The following is an 18099-nucleotide window of genomic DNA, read 5'->3' as shown; positions in this document are numbered from 1 at the left end:
GCTACCTGGGGGTTCAGGAAGTCAGGGTTGGAGGGGAATTTGGTCAGGGCAGGGGTAAATAAAACAAATTCTCAACCTTCTATTCTAGGAATTCCATAGATATTCCTAAAATTTTCAATCAAGACATAGTAATGTAATCATGTTAGTTAAAAATAAACATAAGATAACTGACCTGTGGTGGTAAAGTAGGTAAAGCATCGACCGGAATGCTGAGGTTGCCAGTTCAAAGCCCCAGGCTTGCCCTATCAAGGCACACATAAGAAGTAACTACTGCGAGTTGATGCTTCCCATCCCCCCTTTCTCTCTTTCTCTCTCCTCTCTCAAATCAATAAATAAAATCAAGGAAAGAAGGAAGGAAGGAGAGAGAGAGAGAAAGAGAGAAAGAGAGAAAGAAAGAAAAGAAAGAAAGAGAGAAAGAAAGAAAAGAAAGAAAGAGAGAGAGAAAGAAAGAGAAAGAAGAAAGAAAGAAAGAAAGAAAGAAAGAAAGAAAGAAAGAAAGAAAGAAAGAGAAAGAAAGAAAAGAGGGAGGGAGGGAGGGAGGGAGGAAGGAAAAGGGAAGGAAGGAAGGAAAAGAAAAAAGAAGGAAAGAAAAAGAAAAGAAAGGAAAAAACACCTTTAGGAGAGCTGAAAGCAGTGATGTGAGATTCAGGCAATGGAAAAAGAAGACATGGCTGACTTATAACAAGCCTTGTATAACCGTCTGATGCTGGCCTATGTTTATACATTACTAACTAGAAAAGCAAAATAAAACCAAAACAGTTTATTTTTGGAATTTTCAGAATACAGCTACTACAAACAAAGATATAGGGTGAGGCTGTTGGGGAGGTCATGTAGAATAAGGTGGCGATCAAAAAATGTTAGACTTACTTGTATTATTTTAATTCCTCACACCAAGACTATTGTAGTGCTGGTGGCCTAGTTCAGGCAGGTCCACATTGCATTTAGGTAGACGGTAGAGAAACTTCAGAGCAGGAAAACGTCCAGCCATACCTGTTTATTGGAGACTCACAAAGACAGGTGAGCAAATAAACAACAAAAAGGAAAGAGCTAATAAACAAAGGAAACTCTATTCACAGTACGGACAAGGGAACAAGGAAAACTGCACCTCACTGTGGCAGGAGAGCGATCTGGGAGAACCACTGCCCAGGAGAAGCACCCATAGCCTTATTAGACTATGCACACGGGCCTCTGCCACGTGCTCATGCACCAATCAGGCAAAGTGCTTGCAGCAGGTAAACCCGCCAGCAAGCCTAACACAGCTGCCCCACATTCCACCCCTTTAGGGTTGCTCGTCTCACAATCTACATGACAGGTTTCTTCCACAATGAGTGAGGAGTGAGGGCCATTACAAAAATAAAAATAGTACAGTCTACAACAACAGAATTACAAACACAGCCGTGGGTGAAATGAAAGTGTGGTCAGTGGCACCAAGAGAGGCAAATCTTTCCCTTCTGGCAGAATCCAGGCCAGAGCTCTGTCTGCAGACAGCACCATAGCAGGTACAAGAGGCCACCCCGGGCGGGTATACCAAACCTTATTGGCCTGCACACCAGGATCTGCTGGTTCCATGTGCAGCAAAATGGGAGAACTCGTTACAGGCCATAAAGAAATTACAAAGGTCCCTTCATAATGCTGTCCCCCTGAGCACTCAAGGGATAATACACTTCTACCTTAGGTGGTCAGGTTCTGGTTGCCCAGGGAGTTAACTGGAGGTCCACCTCTAGCCCCCTACCCCACGGTGTCAACAAGGCTACCCATCACAGGTGGGGGCCTGTACAGTCCAGGGCCATGTCCATTGAAGCTGTTGGCCTTTAAGGAGGGCATTTGGGGCAGACAAGAGCACATTGCCCTGCCATCCAAAGCCAGGCTTGAGCAAAGCATCCTTGGTGCGTATCTGCAACTGGGTAGGAGCAGCTGCCTGGTGCAGGAGGGCCTCCACAGGAGCTGGCCCCCGCCCATTGAGGTCTCTCATTCAAAATCCGGAGTACTGTCCACAAGCAGTGTGTCCATCCAATAAGGGAGCTGGTGCCTCTCTCCTGTTGCAGTCCCTGCTTTAAGAGTCCATTATACCGCTCAGTGATACCAGCAGCCTGGGGGTGGTAGGGGGCATGATACTTCCAGTCCACCCCTAGGTCTTGAGCCCATTGCCTCACCACTGAACCAGTGAACTGGGTGCCATTGTCACTTTCAAGGACCAGCAGCCACCCATTCGCAGCACTCAGGCGGTCCAGAGCCTGTATGACTGCCTTCTGGTCAGGGTTATGGGCAGGGTAAGCAGCAAGCAGCCCGGTGGCAGTATCTACACATGTGACTGCATACTGGTACCTGTCCAACTTTGGTAAGGGTCCAATGATGTCTATCTGCCACTGTGTCAGTGGAACACGACATCTCTGGATCTGTCCATGCGACACCAGTGGTCTCCGAGGGTGCTCCTTGGAACATACTGCACATTGCTCACAGGCTGCAAGTACCTCTGCATAAGACACAGGCAAGTTCCACGCCTTAACTGTAGCCCACATAGTTTTCTGTCCCCCATGGAGCAGGTGCCGGTAGAGCCACTGTGCCACGTCACCTACAGGTGCAGTCTTTAACCACCGCACCCTCACCAACGTATCTGCCTCATCATTCCCAGGATGGCTAGAGGGGCATGCCCTGTGACATGATATACTGTCACCTGCTTCTGGTGTCCTATTTCCCATAAGTCCTGCCACATGGCCTGACCCTATAGCGGACAGTGCATTACCATCCACTGGTTAATGTGCCAAGTAGCAATCCAAAGGGTCAGTCCACAATAGACAGCCCAGCTGTCAGTACAGATCACAGGAGGTGAAGGCTCATTATGGGCAACTAGCCATATGGCTCTTAATTCCACCCATTGGCTGCTTTGGCCTGTACCTGTGTCCATCCAGATAGTCTCAGATGCCAAACGGAAGGTTATGGCTGTTCACTTGGCAAGTTGGCCCCTGCTGGAACCATCAGTATACCAGGCATCCTCGGGGATGGGCATTCGCCCCTCCTGGTAGGGAATGACTTCAGGTTCTGCCTCCTGAGCCCCAGCTGCACCTGACTCTAAGGTCGCATAGGTGACAGGACCCAAGACTTCCTGCAGTTCTGCCCTCAATGGGCTGGTGCTAAGAGCACAGCGTTGCTGCAAGTATGCACCCCACTTGGCCAGGATAGAGGTTTGGGCCATACCACTATGTGGTTTGGTTGCCCAATCTCTCACCCATCCTGCAATAGGGTATGTGGTCTTGACTGTAACTGGAGTTGTGGTCATAACACTCTCGTTGGCTAGGAGGGCAGCATACACAGCTACCAACTGTTTTTCCACTAATGAGTAATGGACTTCAGCGTCTTTCCACAACTGGGATGAAAACTCAACAGGTTGCCACAGGCGCTCTGTCCGCTGCCACAAGCCCCATCCAAACCCCTCAGGGGTTACATGGACATCCAGCTCACAGGGCCTGGCAGGATCAAACACACTCAAGGCCTGTGCCACCTTGACAGCTCTCTTTGCTGCTGCAAATGCACCTTGTGCCAGCTCAGTCCAGTCCCAGTGACCTCCTTCCAAATAAGGTTGTACAAGGGGCATAGTAACTGAGCCAAATGGGGTATGAATGCTCACCAATACCCCAACACACCTAGGAATTCCTGTAACTGTTTCACTATAGTGGGCACGGGGTATGCTTGGATCTTATCTATAACTGCATCAGGAATAACCTTTGTCTTACCCAACTAGACAACTCCCAAAAACTTAACAGATAACCCAGGTCCTGGTTATTAGCCCACATTGACTGCCCAGCCACATAATTTCATATAGGATAGCAGGGTAGGGACTGCTTGCTCTAATTCTGGAAGACAGTCACTAGTTAGGATAATGTCATTGATATAATGATACATATGAACTGCCTCTGGTTGTTTCCATTTAGCCAGGTCAGCAGCAGCTACCAGCCCATGGCACAAGGTGGGGCTATATAGCCCTGTGGTAATACTGTAAAGGTCCATTGTCTCCCTTCCCAACTGAAGGCAAATTGGTCTTGACTCTCTGCAGCTATATCAATAGAGAAAAAGGCATTGGCCAAGTCTGCTACAAAGTGGAGTGTCCCCAACTCATGGCTTAGCCAATCCATCATGTTAGCTATCGAGGGAACAGCAGCATGCAAAGGGGGAACAACTTTATTAAGTTCTCTGTAATCTACTGTCATTCTCCAGGTTCCATCTGGTTTGCGCACAGGCAATAGTTCGAAGATTGTCCCTGTGATTTCTTCATAACCACCTGGCAGGTGGCACTGCTTGGTGTTAGTCACACGCCGAGGGACGGGTAATTGCAAAGGGGAATGTGGTACTTGTCCCCGCAATACAGCCTTCACAATCCTGATCCACAGCCAGAACTCCCCGGCTGTAGTTTCCAACCACAGTCCTTGCAAGACATCTACCCCCAAAATATACTCAGGAATGAGAGATACATACACCTTATATGGCTTAGGAGGCAGTCTTCCTATCCCCAGTGGAATAGTTATTGGCTTCACTTGAACAGTTTGGCCCCATACCCGTCAATGGCCACTGGGGTTTTAGCAAACTGTTCTGGGTTCCCATAAAGAGGGAAACATTCCACACCTATATCCACCAAGGCCAACACCCATTGTACATTAGAAGAGGACCAGTGGATAGCCAGTTCCATGTGTGGCCTCCAGTCCCCACCCATCCCTGTTAGACAGGTCCCTCAGCCTTCCCCCTATTCAAACTGGAACAGCAGGTCTTGGGGGTCCTCTTCTCCTTCAGTGGTCTCTATAATATAATCTTGTAACTGTGCTGCTCGTGCACCAACTGTTTTTTTTGTTTTGTTTTGTTTTTTGTATTTTTCTAAAGTTGGAAACGGGGAGGCAGTCAGACAGACTCCCGCATGCGCCCAACTGAGATCCACCCGGCATGCCCACCAAGGGGTGATGCTCTGCCCATCCGGGGCATTGCTCTGTTGCATCCAGAGCCATTCTAGCACCTGAGGCAGAGGCCATAGAGCCATCCTCAGCACCCGGGCCAACTTTGCTCCAATGGAGCCTTGGCTGCGAGAGGAGAAGAGAGAGACAGAGAGGAAGGAGAGGAGGAGGGGTGGAGAAGCAGATGGCACCTCTCCTGTGTGCCCTGGCCGGGAATAGAACCCGGGACTCCTGCACGCCAGGCCGACACTCTACCACTGAGCCAACTGGCCAGGACCACACACCAACTGTTTTATTGGTAGCTGCTGGGCCATTCATCTCAGTGGCTGGAACCTCTGTCCTAGTTTAAGCTGCTGCCAAAGCTCCAAAGGAACCTTATTAGGCTTGTCATCCAATTTCTCCCTATCTGCCCCAGCTGCAATTAAATCTACCCACATCTGTGTTCGGGTAACTTTCACAGGCCCATTCCTCTTGCTAGTCAGAGGGGCAGCAACCCTTACAGCATTGTGATTCTGCACTGCCTCCAGCTCCCCCAAATCTGCTACTATCTGTGTAACTGCATTGATGGGCTGTCCCACATAGGGGCCCAGGATAGCCACTAGTGACCCAAAAGGGGCTGATGGGGCACTGCAGAGGGTATCCTGTATCCTGGCTGTAAATACTTCCTCATCTGGTCCATGGGACCCTGAGTTGAAAACAGTATTCTTCATACCTGGTTCCCAAAGGACCTTTACTAACTCACTGTAGCACTGCCACCGACTCACTGCCCCTGGCAAGTCCTCGGCATTCTGCCAGACCAAACAAATGGCAGCCATCACCCATTCTAATAGGGTATGGTTTCCTGGGTTGTCATAGCAGTTCTGAAGACGCTGCCTCAAGGACGAGTGTGTGGTAATGGTGGCCAATTTCTCCACCTCTGTTCTGGAGAGCATGATGCCATCCACCCTTATGTCCCACAACCTCAGTGACCAGGCTCCATGGGTTTCTGCCTTAATTGTGCCCCCAACTCTGTCAGCTCTGCCTGGGTGTAGGGCTGGACCACAGAGTGCTCCACTATCTGTGGAGGAGGCTGTGGTTGCCCCTGAGGGACTCTTTGCTGCTGGGTCTTTACCTTCTTAGCAACCACATGCCAGGCTCTGAGTCTGCAGATGGCAGTTGCAGCCCGAGCCTCCTCCTCGGAAGCAGAGGACTCAGAAACGCCTGCTCCTGCTGACTCAGAGCCAGTCCGCCAGTAGGAATGCAGCTCCATCTTCTGCGTCCGCTTCGGCTCCTGTGGCTGCCAGCTCTCAGCCTGAAGCTGACTCTTGAGCTCCTGAACCCACAGGTGTTTCTCCAACAGCCATCTCTGCCAACATTCAGATTCCAAGGCAAACTGCAACTCACAAACCTGCAATTCCTTCTCCAGAGACTGCTCCAGTTCCAGGCATCATTGGTGCTCAACCTGCACCTCACACTGCAACCCTTGAACCCGGTTGGCCTCCCTCTCCAGTGCTGACTCCAGATTACACTGTTGCCGGTTCTCAGCCTGCAGTCTGACTTGCAATTCTTGGATTGCAGCTCCTTCTCCAGTGACTGTTCCAGCTCTTGCAGTTGTTGCTGCTCGCTGCACAGCTCACCCTGGAGCTTTTGACCTTGGATCTCCTCTCACACAGAGCTCTCAGTTTCCTCTCACAGGGCTGTAAATAACAGCCAGTCTACAGCCCCCAAAAGTACAGCACAGGGAACCATATACTGGAGAATAGCAACCACTCCTCTACCCCACCCTTCAAGGGTGTTGGTGGCTCCATATTCATCTGCTCTAAACCCTGCCCGCTATGCCAGATGTAATGCTGGTGGCTGAGGCCAAGCTGGTTCATATTGGATTTGGGGATATGGTAGAGGAACTGCAGACCTAAAAAATGTCAAGCTATACCCATTTATTGGATGCTCGCAAAGATAGGTGAGCAAATTAACAACAAAAGGGAAAGAGCTGATAAACAAAAGAAAACCTGCTACTCACAGTAAGGGCAAGGGAACAAGGAAAACCGCATCTCACTGGCAGGAGAGTGATCTGGGACAATCACCACCCAGGAGAAGCACCCATAGCCTTATATAGACTATGCACACGGGCCTCTGCCAGGTGCTTGTGCAGTAATCAAGCAAAGTGCTCGCAGCTGGTAAACCAGCAAGCAAGCCTAACACAGCTGCCCCACAACTATATATTTTGAAGTCCATACATTAAAGTATTTTTAATTTACACAAGGAAAAGAAAACTAAAATCATAAAGGAATGGCACCGGGACACAGCTCTAGAAAGTTCTTTTTCGGGTAACCAGAAAGGGGCTCAGAAGAGGGTCAAAGGGTTCGCTCAGAGCCCAGCCCACCTTGGCAGAGCTGGCCCCACACAGGGCAAGTGCTCCTATCCTGTGTTTAAAATGATCTGCTGCCAGTGGAGCAGGGGGCTGGGTGTCTTGCAGCTCGTGTCCAAGGGAAGTTCAGTCTCTGAAGAATAACGTGGAGGTCAGGGTGTCAACAGGAACACAAAGCTCAGATGTGGTGTCAGAAGCTGGGTGTGCAGTGGAGGAGGGTGCTTGAGTGCCACACCTTGGGAATGGGTCCTGATTCCTTCATTGGTGATGGGGGGCTATGAGGGTTTAGGGGCTCACACTTGGCCTTAGAGCTCCAAGATGAAAGTCATCCCACAACAGCATGGGGATGACTTAAGAGATTGACTTGAAGGGTTGAGAGAGAGCCAGCCTGGAGAAGGACCATTCAGGTGGGGCTGTGGTCCTGACATCCCGTGTGGCATAGGAAACCACCGTGTGCTGGAGGCAGGGGGTAAGAGCCCTGGAAGCAGCAGGGGAGAAAAGAGAGGGAGTGACACTGACAACCTGCAAAACAGAGTCTCAAATCTGCTGCTGCTCCATGTGGCCCATGCAGCAGACAAGACTTAGAGTCCCTCCGCGAGAAGAGAAGCCGGGCTTTGTTTTGATTTTCTCCAGCAGAGTAAGTGATGGTCGGCCTGCAGTGGAAAGGAGACTGATTTAAACTGTGATTTAATTAATACTAAAAGCTTAGAACTGGGAGGAGGAAAGACAAGATGGATGGGAAAGCAGATGCCCTTCTAGGAGTGACCATTAAAACTGGACAGTCAGAAACCAGAAATGTTTTAAAAAGAGGGAAAATCACAGGGAAGGAAGGAGCAGCCATCTAACCCTGGAGCTTGAAGATCACAGAGTGTGCGAGCTCCCAGCCCACTATCCCTTTCCGCTGTTTACCAAACCTGCCTCAAAGGGAAAAACCATTTCCGGTCCCCTGGGTCCTTGCCCCTGAAGAAGGTGCCTAATTGTCTCCATGTTTCAGATGAGGGAGCTGGGGCGGGGAGGTGAGAGGGGCTAGAATCAGGCCTAGATTAATGAGTACAAGACCAGAGCCTTTGAAATCTGCAATCTGCAGGTGAAGACTGCTGGCAAGTGCTCTTTGCTCTGCTGTTGAGCGACTGCCATAGAACCTCGCCACTTGGGAGTGGTGAGACTGCACACCAGTGCAGCACCACCTGGGGCCTCAGTAAGATGTCAACTGGGCAGCATCCACCTCATGTCTCAGATGCTCTTTCACCTCTAGACCTCATTACTTCGACTCAGTGAGAATTGAATTAGCAAACACTGCCTGAGCATCCTTCACAATTAGTAAACTGTTGCTCAAACCAGCCAAGTCATCCTTATTAATTATTATTATTACTGTGGCTGTTGTTGAGATTGCTATTGTTATTTGATAGCACTTATTTAGTTTAATGTCTGTTCTCCCTTCTAAACAGTAAACTTCATGCAGGCGGGGCCCCAAGTCTGTCTCAGCATTTCTCTTTCCCCACCTGCCACCACAGTGCCTGGCACACACTTGATGCTCAGTAATATTTGATGCTTATATGAATAACAGAAAAAAGGAAGGAAGGGAGGGAGGGAGGGAGGGAGGGAGGGAGGGAGGGAGGGAGGGAGGGAGGGAAAGAAAGAAGGAAAGAAGGAAAAACATTGAATTAATAAGTGAGAAAATATTTTATTGTTTTTGTAAAGTGCCTGGTGGTTGGCAAGGAGCTTTGAACCGCCTTTTTTTCTGTGAGACTGTAAGTTCATTGAGGTCAAGATTTTGTCTGTTTTGTTTATCTCTGTGAGCTCAGAGCCTGACATTGTAGGAGAAGCTCAATAGATACTTGTTGGAATAAAGAGGCACAATTTCCTTTGAGCCTCCCAGGAACCTTGCAAGGACAGATACAATTCACTCCCATGGTATACAGATGGAGAAAATGATACACAGGAAGGTAGGATGGAAGCTTGCGTACTATCATGGAGAGAACATATTTGGAATCAGAACCTGGACTCAAATCCCATTTATACCACCTACTAACAGCAGATTTGGGCAGATCATTGAATTACACTTGCTCCCACTTTTGGCATGTGTCCTGGGGTGCCACTGCACTAAGGGATGGACAGATGGAAGGTGCTGGTGGTGGTGTTGGCAATGTTGCCTAAACTCCCAGAGATCAGATGCCTATAATCATTAGAACGGGGTCTAAATAAAAGACCTTCATGAAGCACAAGAAGTCTTCTAAAATAAAATGAGAAAAGCAGGCAACAAAGTCAGACAGCAGGGACCATCCAAACCCCAGGGGCTCCCTAGGAGCAGCCCTGCGTGTGGCTTAAATTAAGTTTTTTCATTATGAGTCCAGGCCTGTGGTTGCCAGGACTGCCACTGACAGCCAGTGTCTGGACCTCAGCAAGTCATTTTACAGAATCCTGCATGAACCTGACCAGGCAGTGGCATAGTAGAAAAAGTGTTGGACTGGGACTCAAGAGGACCCAGGTTCGAAACTCTAAGGCCTTCAGCTTGAGCATGGTCTCATCCGGCTTGAGTGCAGGCTCACCAGCTTGAGCACAGGGTTGTTGGCTTGAGTGTGAGATCATAGGCATGATCCCAGATTACTGGCTTGAGCCAGTGGGATCATAGACATGACCTCATGATTGCTGGCTTGAGTCCAAAGGTCGCTGGCTTGAAGCCCAAGGTCACTGGCTTGAGCAAGGAGTCACTTGCTCTACTATAGCCCCCGTTCAAGGCACATATGAGAAAGCAATCAATGAAAAACTAAGATGCCACATCAAAGAATTAATGCTTCTCATCTCTCTCCCTTCCTCTCTGTCTGTCCTTGTCTGTCCCTCTCTCTGTCTCTTTCTGTCTCTGACACAGACACACACACACACGCACACACACACACACAATCCTGCATGATAGAGAAAAATGGCAGGTTTTTGGATTTTGGTTTCACGGCTTACTAGCTAGTCACCAGAGAAAGTGTTTCCCTCTCTGAGCCTCAGTTTCCTGATTGTGAGATGAGACTAGCCACATCTGCTGACCAGGCTGCCATGAGTGTAAGACTAAACACAGAGGAAACAGTCTGGTGGTGGTTTCTTCTCCCCTAAAGGAGACTGGACCCAGGGAAAGCTGAGCAACTCATCCAGCTTGGTCAAGCCAGAGGAATACAGTGGTAGGCGGCATGACTGTGACCTTGGCTCTGCCTTACTTCGTAGGTTTGAATCTAGGTTACAACTGAAACATGTACATTACGAACTAAGTAGGCATGTTTCTCAGTGCTTTCCATGAGTGAACTCTCTTTAATTCTCACAGTATGAAGTATGTAATTATCTCCAAGGATGGTCCTCCCCTCCTGACACACACACATACACACATACACGCACGCCCCTCTTTTGAACAAGAAGTGGAAACCATCCCCTCACCCCCCACCCTGCTCCTGTGCTGCCTTTGTGACTATTTGACCAACAGAATGAGACTAAGGTGAGGCTGTGCAGGTTCCAGGCTTGGAACCCTGAGAGGCCAAGCAGTTTCTGTTTTTGCTCCAGGAAACCACAGCTATGCTGTGAGGATGCTTGAGTGGACCCAGAACAATGTGGAAACATGTGGAAGAGAGAGGCCACATGTCCCAGATAGGCAAGTGAGGCCTTCTTGGACCTTCTAGCCTGTTCCAACCACCAGCTGAGTGAGTTACTCTGGACGGTGACAGGTGGAGCAGAACTGCCAATCGAGTCCTGCCCATTGGTTAAGCCACTACATTTTGGGGTGGTTTGTTACACAGAAATAGATGACTGAAACAACTTAGAAATTATTGTTATCCCCACTTTCCAGATGAGGAAATTGAGGCTCAGAGAGGTTAGCGACTTGCTTGAGATCACACAAAGTTAGTAAGGACAGGGCCACCATCCAAAATTAAACGTCTGACTACAGAATCCATTCTCACAGTCATTGTACTACTATGTGTTGTTTTTGATGACATTAAAGAAAAAAACATGCTTTATGAATCTATAGTCTTGGAGGAACAGCAAAGGAGGAAAACAGCACTAAGATTCAGAATAATCTTGGCAGTCAGAATTATCTTGGGAAATTAAAATAAAATATAAAGTCCTCCCTTTTGTTAAAAAAAAAAAAAAGTTACTTGTTTTCACAGAATAGAGAGACCTAGATTGAAAAATAGGTAGAAGGCAGAGATGAGAATTTTTATTAGTTGCAAGCTCACTATAGCCCAACAGCGAGATGGGGTTGCCAGGAAGGCTCCTGAGGACCATGGTTGTATTGTGATGCACAGAAATTAGTACAAGGGAGAGGAGGTCTCACTGAGCTCAGCCATAGTCCGACCAGGTCACAGCCAGAGAATGACAGTCCCTTCACGGCACCACGTTTTCAGCACAGCAGGAAGGGGAGGGGTCTGGACTAACGCCTGTGCACATGAGGGACACACAGTCAGTCATACAAAGAAAAGACATCTTGGGAAGGTCACCAGGTCAGGCACTACCTCCTCATGTGAACAAGACTATATGTATTCTTTGACTCTCCAGAAGCCATAGCCAGGACAAATAGAATTGCACTGAGGCTTCATGCAACCATACGCAAGGGACACTCCTTCCAGTGCTGTAGTCTGCCAGGAGAGGATGAGCGCCAGTGTCCAGTGCTGGGTAAGCCAAGGCTAGTCCACTGCTCCATCAGTGGCTCTGAGGAGAGTCCATCACTGGGCGGGAGAGGATGAGCACCAATGTCCAGTGCTGGGTAAGCCAGGGGTAGTCCACTGCTCCATCAGTGGCTCTGAGGAGAGTCCATCACTGGGCAGGAGAGGATGAGCTCCAGTGTCCAGTGCTGGGTAAGCCAAGGCTAGTCCACTGCTCCATCAGTGGCTCTGAGGAGAGTCCATCACTGGGCGGGAGAGGATGAGCTCCAGTGTCCAGTGCTGGGTAAGCCAGGGGTAGTCCACTGCTCCATCAGTGGCTCTGAGGAGAGTCCATCACTTGGCAGGAGAGGATGAGCACCAATGTCCAGTGCTGGGTAAGCCAGGGGTAGTCCACTGCTCCATCAGTGGCTCTGAGGAGAGTCCATCACTGGGCGTGAAGTTGGTCAGAGGAGATCTCCGAGTGCCCTTTACATTCTCAGAGCCCAAGAGGTCAGTAGAGACCTTGTCAGGCATGGAGGGATGGAGGAACAGTGAATGGAACCAGCCAGACCACCAGGATTTTCTGAAGACTCACTCTGGATGAGGAAAACGTGGGGCTGAAGATGCAGACAGCTCTGGGAGTCTGGCCCATGCAAAGCAGCTTCCCAGGAGTCTTTTTCTTGGGACCATGTACGATCTTAGGTAGCCACTTGGTGCTGAGCTCAGCTGTGGCACCTGGTGAAGGTCTCTGTGAGGAGGTGGTTGGCAGGAAGGCTCTGTCTCTCGGCCTGCCTGCCTCACCGCCTCTCACTTAATATAAATAAATAAATAAATAAATAAATAAATAAATAAATAAATAATGCTGCATATTTTTTGCAGCTATTTGAGAGCTATAACTCCCCACTATTACAAAGTTCAAAATAAAAGTTCTACATAAAAATGAGACTAAGAGACATGGACAAGAGTGTGGTGGTTACCAGGGGTGAGGGGAGGGAGGACATGGGAGGGAGGGAGGGAGAGAGTTAGGGGAGGGGGAGGGGCACAGAGAACTAGATAGAGGGTGGCGGAGGACAATCTGACTTTGGGCGAGGGGTACGCAACATAATTTAATGACAAAATAAATAACCTAGACATGTTTTCTTTGAATATATGTACCCTGATTTATTAATGTCATCCCATTACCATTAATAAAAATTTATTAAAAAAATAAATAAAATAAAATAAAATAAAAAGACTGAACAGTCAAAAAAAAAAAAAGTTCTAGTGAAGTTATTTTAAATCAAATAGAAGTTCATTTCCTAAATTAAAATGAACAGTAGCTATATACTTAAAACAGTTTTTGTACATGTGGCCTATCAAGGGAAAATATAAGCTTGAAGTGATTATCCCAAAATATGTGTTTTGAAGCTTATCTAGCACCACCACCAGATTCTGAAGGTGGGCTCCCAGCAGGACAACATGAGCAACACTTCGTGAGCACCTACAACTAATTACCATACAGCAACACTGGTGTAGGGACAAAAGCCAAGTTGCTAGGAGGCCTGTTAATGCACTCAAGAATGTATTAGTCGCCCTGGCCAGTTGGCTCAGTGGTAGAGCGTCGGCCTGGCGTGCAGGAGTCCCAGGTTCGATTCCCGGCCAGGGCACACAGGAGAAGCACCCATCTGCTTCTCCACCCCTCCCCCTCTCCTTCCTCTCGGTCTCTCTTTTCCTCTCCCGCAGCCAAGGCTCCATTGGAGTAAAGTTGGCCCGGGCGCTGAGGATGGCTCTGTGGCCTCTGCCTCAGGCACTAGAATGGCTCTGGTTGCAACAGAGCAACACCCCAGATGGGCAGAGCATCGCCCCTGGTGGACATGCCAGGTGGGTCCCGGTCGAGCACATAGGGGAGTCTGTCTGATTGCCTCCCCATTTCCAACTTCAGAAAAATACAAAAAAAAAAAGAATGTATTAGTCATGCCTACCTGGGTACCTGGGGTGGGGCAGTGGATAGAGCATTAACCTGGAATGCTGAGGTCCCAAGTTTGAAACCCTGGGTTCCCTGCTCAAGGTACATACCAGAAGCAATCCATAAACAACTAAAATGAAGAAACTATGAATTGATAATTCTTCCCCCCCCCCATAAAAATGAATAAGTAATAAGTATCTTAAAAAAATAAAAGAATATGCTGACCAGGTGGTGGCACAGTGGATAGAGCATAGGACTAGGATGCAGAGGACCCAGGTTTGAGCCCTGAAATCATTGGCTTGAGTGCAGGGTCACTGGCTTGAGCATGAGATCATAGGCATGACCCCATGGTCACTAGCTTGAGCCCAAGGTCACTGGCTTGAGCAAGGGGTCACTCGCTCTGCTGTAGAGCTATTCTAAGGAGGCAAAGAGACCTATGATTTAGCTCAGTGAGTCCAGGAAGAAGAGGGAATCCTTTTCACATTCCAGGGCCTCTCACTGCACAAGGAATCTAGGTCAGGACTGTGGAATGGCATGGAACTAACAGGTCCACCCACCCTGTAAAGAGCACTCCTTCAGGGTTTGGGAGGGGCTGTCAGCTCTGTGGCTGGAGGGTTCTGGAGCATTCCTGAAGACTCTGTGCAGACTCCAGGCTTGACCAGCAAGTCTGTTTCAGGTCCCAGCTCACTCTTAGATCCCACGTGGACTTTCATAGACTCAGGTCCTGGGCCCAATAGCTCTGCAGATGAGGGATTCAGGCTGTGGCCAACAGGAGCATTATGGGAAAGTGCAGGGAACTGGCTCTTAGACCTGTAGCCTCTGCCTTCTGCAGGGCACAGTGCCATCCTCAGACACTGACCAGAAGAGCACACTTCACTTGATGACAGCTTCTCTAGGGCAGTGGTCGACAAACTCATTAGTCAACAGAGCCAAATATCAACAGTACAACGATTGCAATTTCTTTTGCGAGACAAACTTTTTAAATTTAAACTATATGGGTAGGTATGTTCCTTATTGAGGTAGCACCCACACGTGGTATTTTGTGGAAGAGCCTCACTCAAGGGGCCAAAGATCCACATGTGGCTCGCGAGCCGGTTTGCTGACCACTGCTCTAGGGAGACTGGGTACAACCAAAACACAGGGTGACGTAGGGTGTGAAGACACGAGGAGCACACAAGTGTGTCCCTCTGGCATCTGTTGGGAGAAACTTCAGGACAAAGTCCTGAGCAGAGGATGAGGCTGCATATGTGACTCATCTCAACTCCTTGGGAAGAGAAGTGCCTCTATCAAGGAGCAATTTGTCTCTGACTTTAGGCTCTCTTTTACTATCTGCATTTTGGACAGTAATGGAGCCCGGGTACAGGCTTCTGTGATACAGAAGAGGGATGATGCCTCTCCCCTTGGCTGTGAACTTCATTCTGATCTGGGTTATATAAAATTTGAGGGGTTCAGTTCCTGGTTTGGTGTCACAGGCTAAAGCCTTTTAAGATTGCTCTGAGGCCACAATCAGAATTATAGAAGATAAGGAACACTGAGTGGTTGCTTTTTAAAACATGTCTGCAACTTCCTAAGATGCTTCAGGAGGAAGTCTTATTGTGCCACTTGCTAAGCACTTTAGAAGATGGTTATCAGACCGTCTTTCTCTAGACGTGGCGAAAAATGGAGAATTCCCAGACAACCAGCCTTTGATCTGGTTTGAAAGAGAGCCGAATTAGGTGTAAAGGTCTCCAAACTGGCACTCTCTCCTAAACTCAGACTGGTGAGGGACATGCAAACATCCCAGGCACTGCAGGAGATCCCGGTGGGTTGGATGGTCTTCACTAACTAGGAAGGAAGAACCCTGTCCTTCACTTTTCTGGAGACTGCTGAATCTGCATGCCACCTTCTTTTGTGGCACAAGCAATGATATAATTGGGAAGTGGGTTGTTCCTAGAAACAAACCAAATGAACCTATACAGTGGCCAGAACAGGTCCTGAAATAACTATGATCAGTACTCCTGTTCATTCAGCATTTAGCACTTACAGAGCACCAGCTCAGGCAACCCAGTGAGAAACGTGGGGCAGAGGTTAATATCCTCATTTTAACAGTAAGAAAATCAGGCCTCAGCGCTGGACCCAATGGCAATGTTACTGTGATTATAAGCACTGTAATTATACACACACACGCACACACACAAAATAACTTCTATAAAATGGTCATAAGTGCTCTGCTCTTTAACTCTGTAATGATTCACATATCACAACAATACCACTTACGCTGGTCACATGCTGAACTCAGTAATGTCATGGCATTAACTCATGAACTCCTCAAAACACTCCACAGTGCAGAGGAGGAAACTGAGACCCATCTGGTCGGGCAAGCCCTGTCTCAGCCAGAGCTGTAACAAGTTCTCCCTAAGACACCTCCTCCGAGTCACCTTGCTGAGTGCTAGTGACAGCCCAGCCCTGTCCCAGGCCCCCTGTTCTCTCTCACACATCTAGTTCCCAGAGAACCCCCTTGAACAGAGAGGGAGAGGAGACTGGGCATGGCAGACATGTCTAAGCACTCACTGTCCACCAGCAGTGGAGTCTGGAGGAAAGCTAGCCCCTGCGAGGTTCCCTGGTCGCCCCACACCATCTCAGATCTAAGATGTCACAGTTACTTAGCTCTTCATGACTTGGGTAAGTTCTGGGTGTGAGTCATCTGAGTAGAGACAGGTGAACAGAAACTCATCACTGTTGCTGCTATTACTCTTGCTGTTTCCCTAGAACAAGTTGAGGTCTCCTGACCATCGAGACCCTGGGAGTTGTTCCCAAGATGGATCATTCTTGGGGTGGCCAGGGGCTCATGCACTCTGGTTAGAGGACACAGAGACTAATTATCCCTGGATTTTAATCGGAGGGAAAGTGAGAGGCCATTCTAGCGCCTGGGGCAGAGGCCAAGGAGCCATCCTCAGTGCCCGGGCCAACTTTGCTCCAATGGAGCCTTGGCTGTGGGAGGGGAAGAGAGAGACAGAGAGGAAGGAGAGGGGGAGGGGTGGAGAAGCAGATGGGCGCTTCTCCTGTGTGCCCTGGCCGGGAATCGAACCTGGGACTTCCACACACCGAGCCGAAGCTTTACTGCTGAGCCAACCGGCCAGGGCCAATCTGGACAACTTTTATTGTTTTTTTTCTTGCCTTATTATAGCAGGTAGGACTCCAGGGCAATCAATGTTTAATAGAAATGATGAGAATAAACATCATTGTCTTGATACTAGTCTTAAGGGAGAAGTATATTTATTATATATATATATATATATATATATTAGATTATATTTGTAATATAAAAATATGTGTGCTCACAGGAGCCTCACAAAGTGCTATTATTATTCCTGTGTCACAGACAAGGACATTCGGAGGTTGCACAGAAAAGGTACATCATTTGCCGGGGACACATGACCAGTGAGTAGCTGGGTCAGGATTTGAACCCAGGCCATTAGGTGATGAGGATGGAGTTTAACAGGAGTTTCCCATGGGAGAATTAAAAACATGTAGTTAAAACCACACATGAGATGGTGAACACATGATGCAATGTACTTGTATAGCTGAAACCTACTTAATTTTATTAATCCATGTCACCCTAATAAATTTAATAAGTAAAAAAATTTAATAAAATTAAAAAACAAAAAGCCACAAAAAGTCTAAGTTGGGCAAATGTGAGCATGAACCAAATGAAGAAAGGCTTCCACAGAGATCAGTCAGTGATACAGAGAAGGGGATGAAGGAGGCCTCGCTGGTTGGGGGAAAGGTAGGTCAAGGTAGTTACAACAGCACCTCAATCCAGAGCAGGACTTCCTGCATAGGAATCTGAAGTCTCCACATCCCTGAGAAGTGGGAGTTCCCATGCTTCATTGTAGAGATGTGGAAATGAGGTTCAGAGAAGCCAAGTAGTCTATCTACAGTGACACAGCCAGAGTGCAGGGTTGGGATGCAGACCCAGTCTACCCATTTCTACACCCCATGCATTCCCCCTGTGTCTTCCAGCCTTGCTGCCAGACTTCAGGACCAGAGGGTGGAGTGGGCCTCCTGTGTCACCCTCTCCATGTCAGTGACTGATCTCTCTAGAGGCCTTTCTCCATTCTGTTAGTGCTCACATTTGCCCAGCCTTGACTGTGTGTGGTTCTCTCCATGGGAAATACATTTTAAACTCCATCCCTATAGCCTAACTGCCAGGGTTCAAATCCTGGCTCCACTACTTACTGACGGTGTGACCCCAGGAATGTTCACATACAGGTA

General features: G+C 48.4%; 1 protein-coding gene across 3 annotated transcripts in view; it reads left to right on the top strand.

The window, feature by feature from the left end:
* Nucleotides 1–18099, top strand: part of ARHGAP22 (Rho GTPase activating protein 22) — a 206553-nt gene that overhangs the window by 74690 nt on the left and 113764 nt on the right. The window lies entirely within an intron of this gene.

The sequence above is a fragment of the Saccopteryx bilineata genome, chromosome 9 (genome assembly GCF_036850765.1).
Source record: "Saccopteryx bilineata isolate mSacBil1 chromosome 9, mSacBil1_pri_phased_curated, whole genome shotgun sequence".
Taxonomy (NCBI): Eukaryota; Metazoa; Chordata; class Mammalia; order Chiroptera; family Emballonuridae; genus Saccopteryx; species Saccopteryx bilineata.
This window is presented reverse-complemented; position numbering and strand designations above follow the sequence as displayed.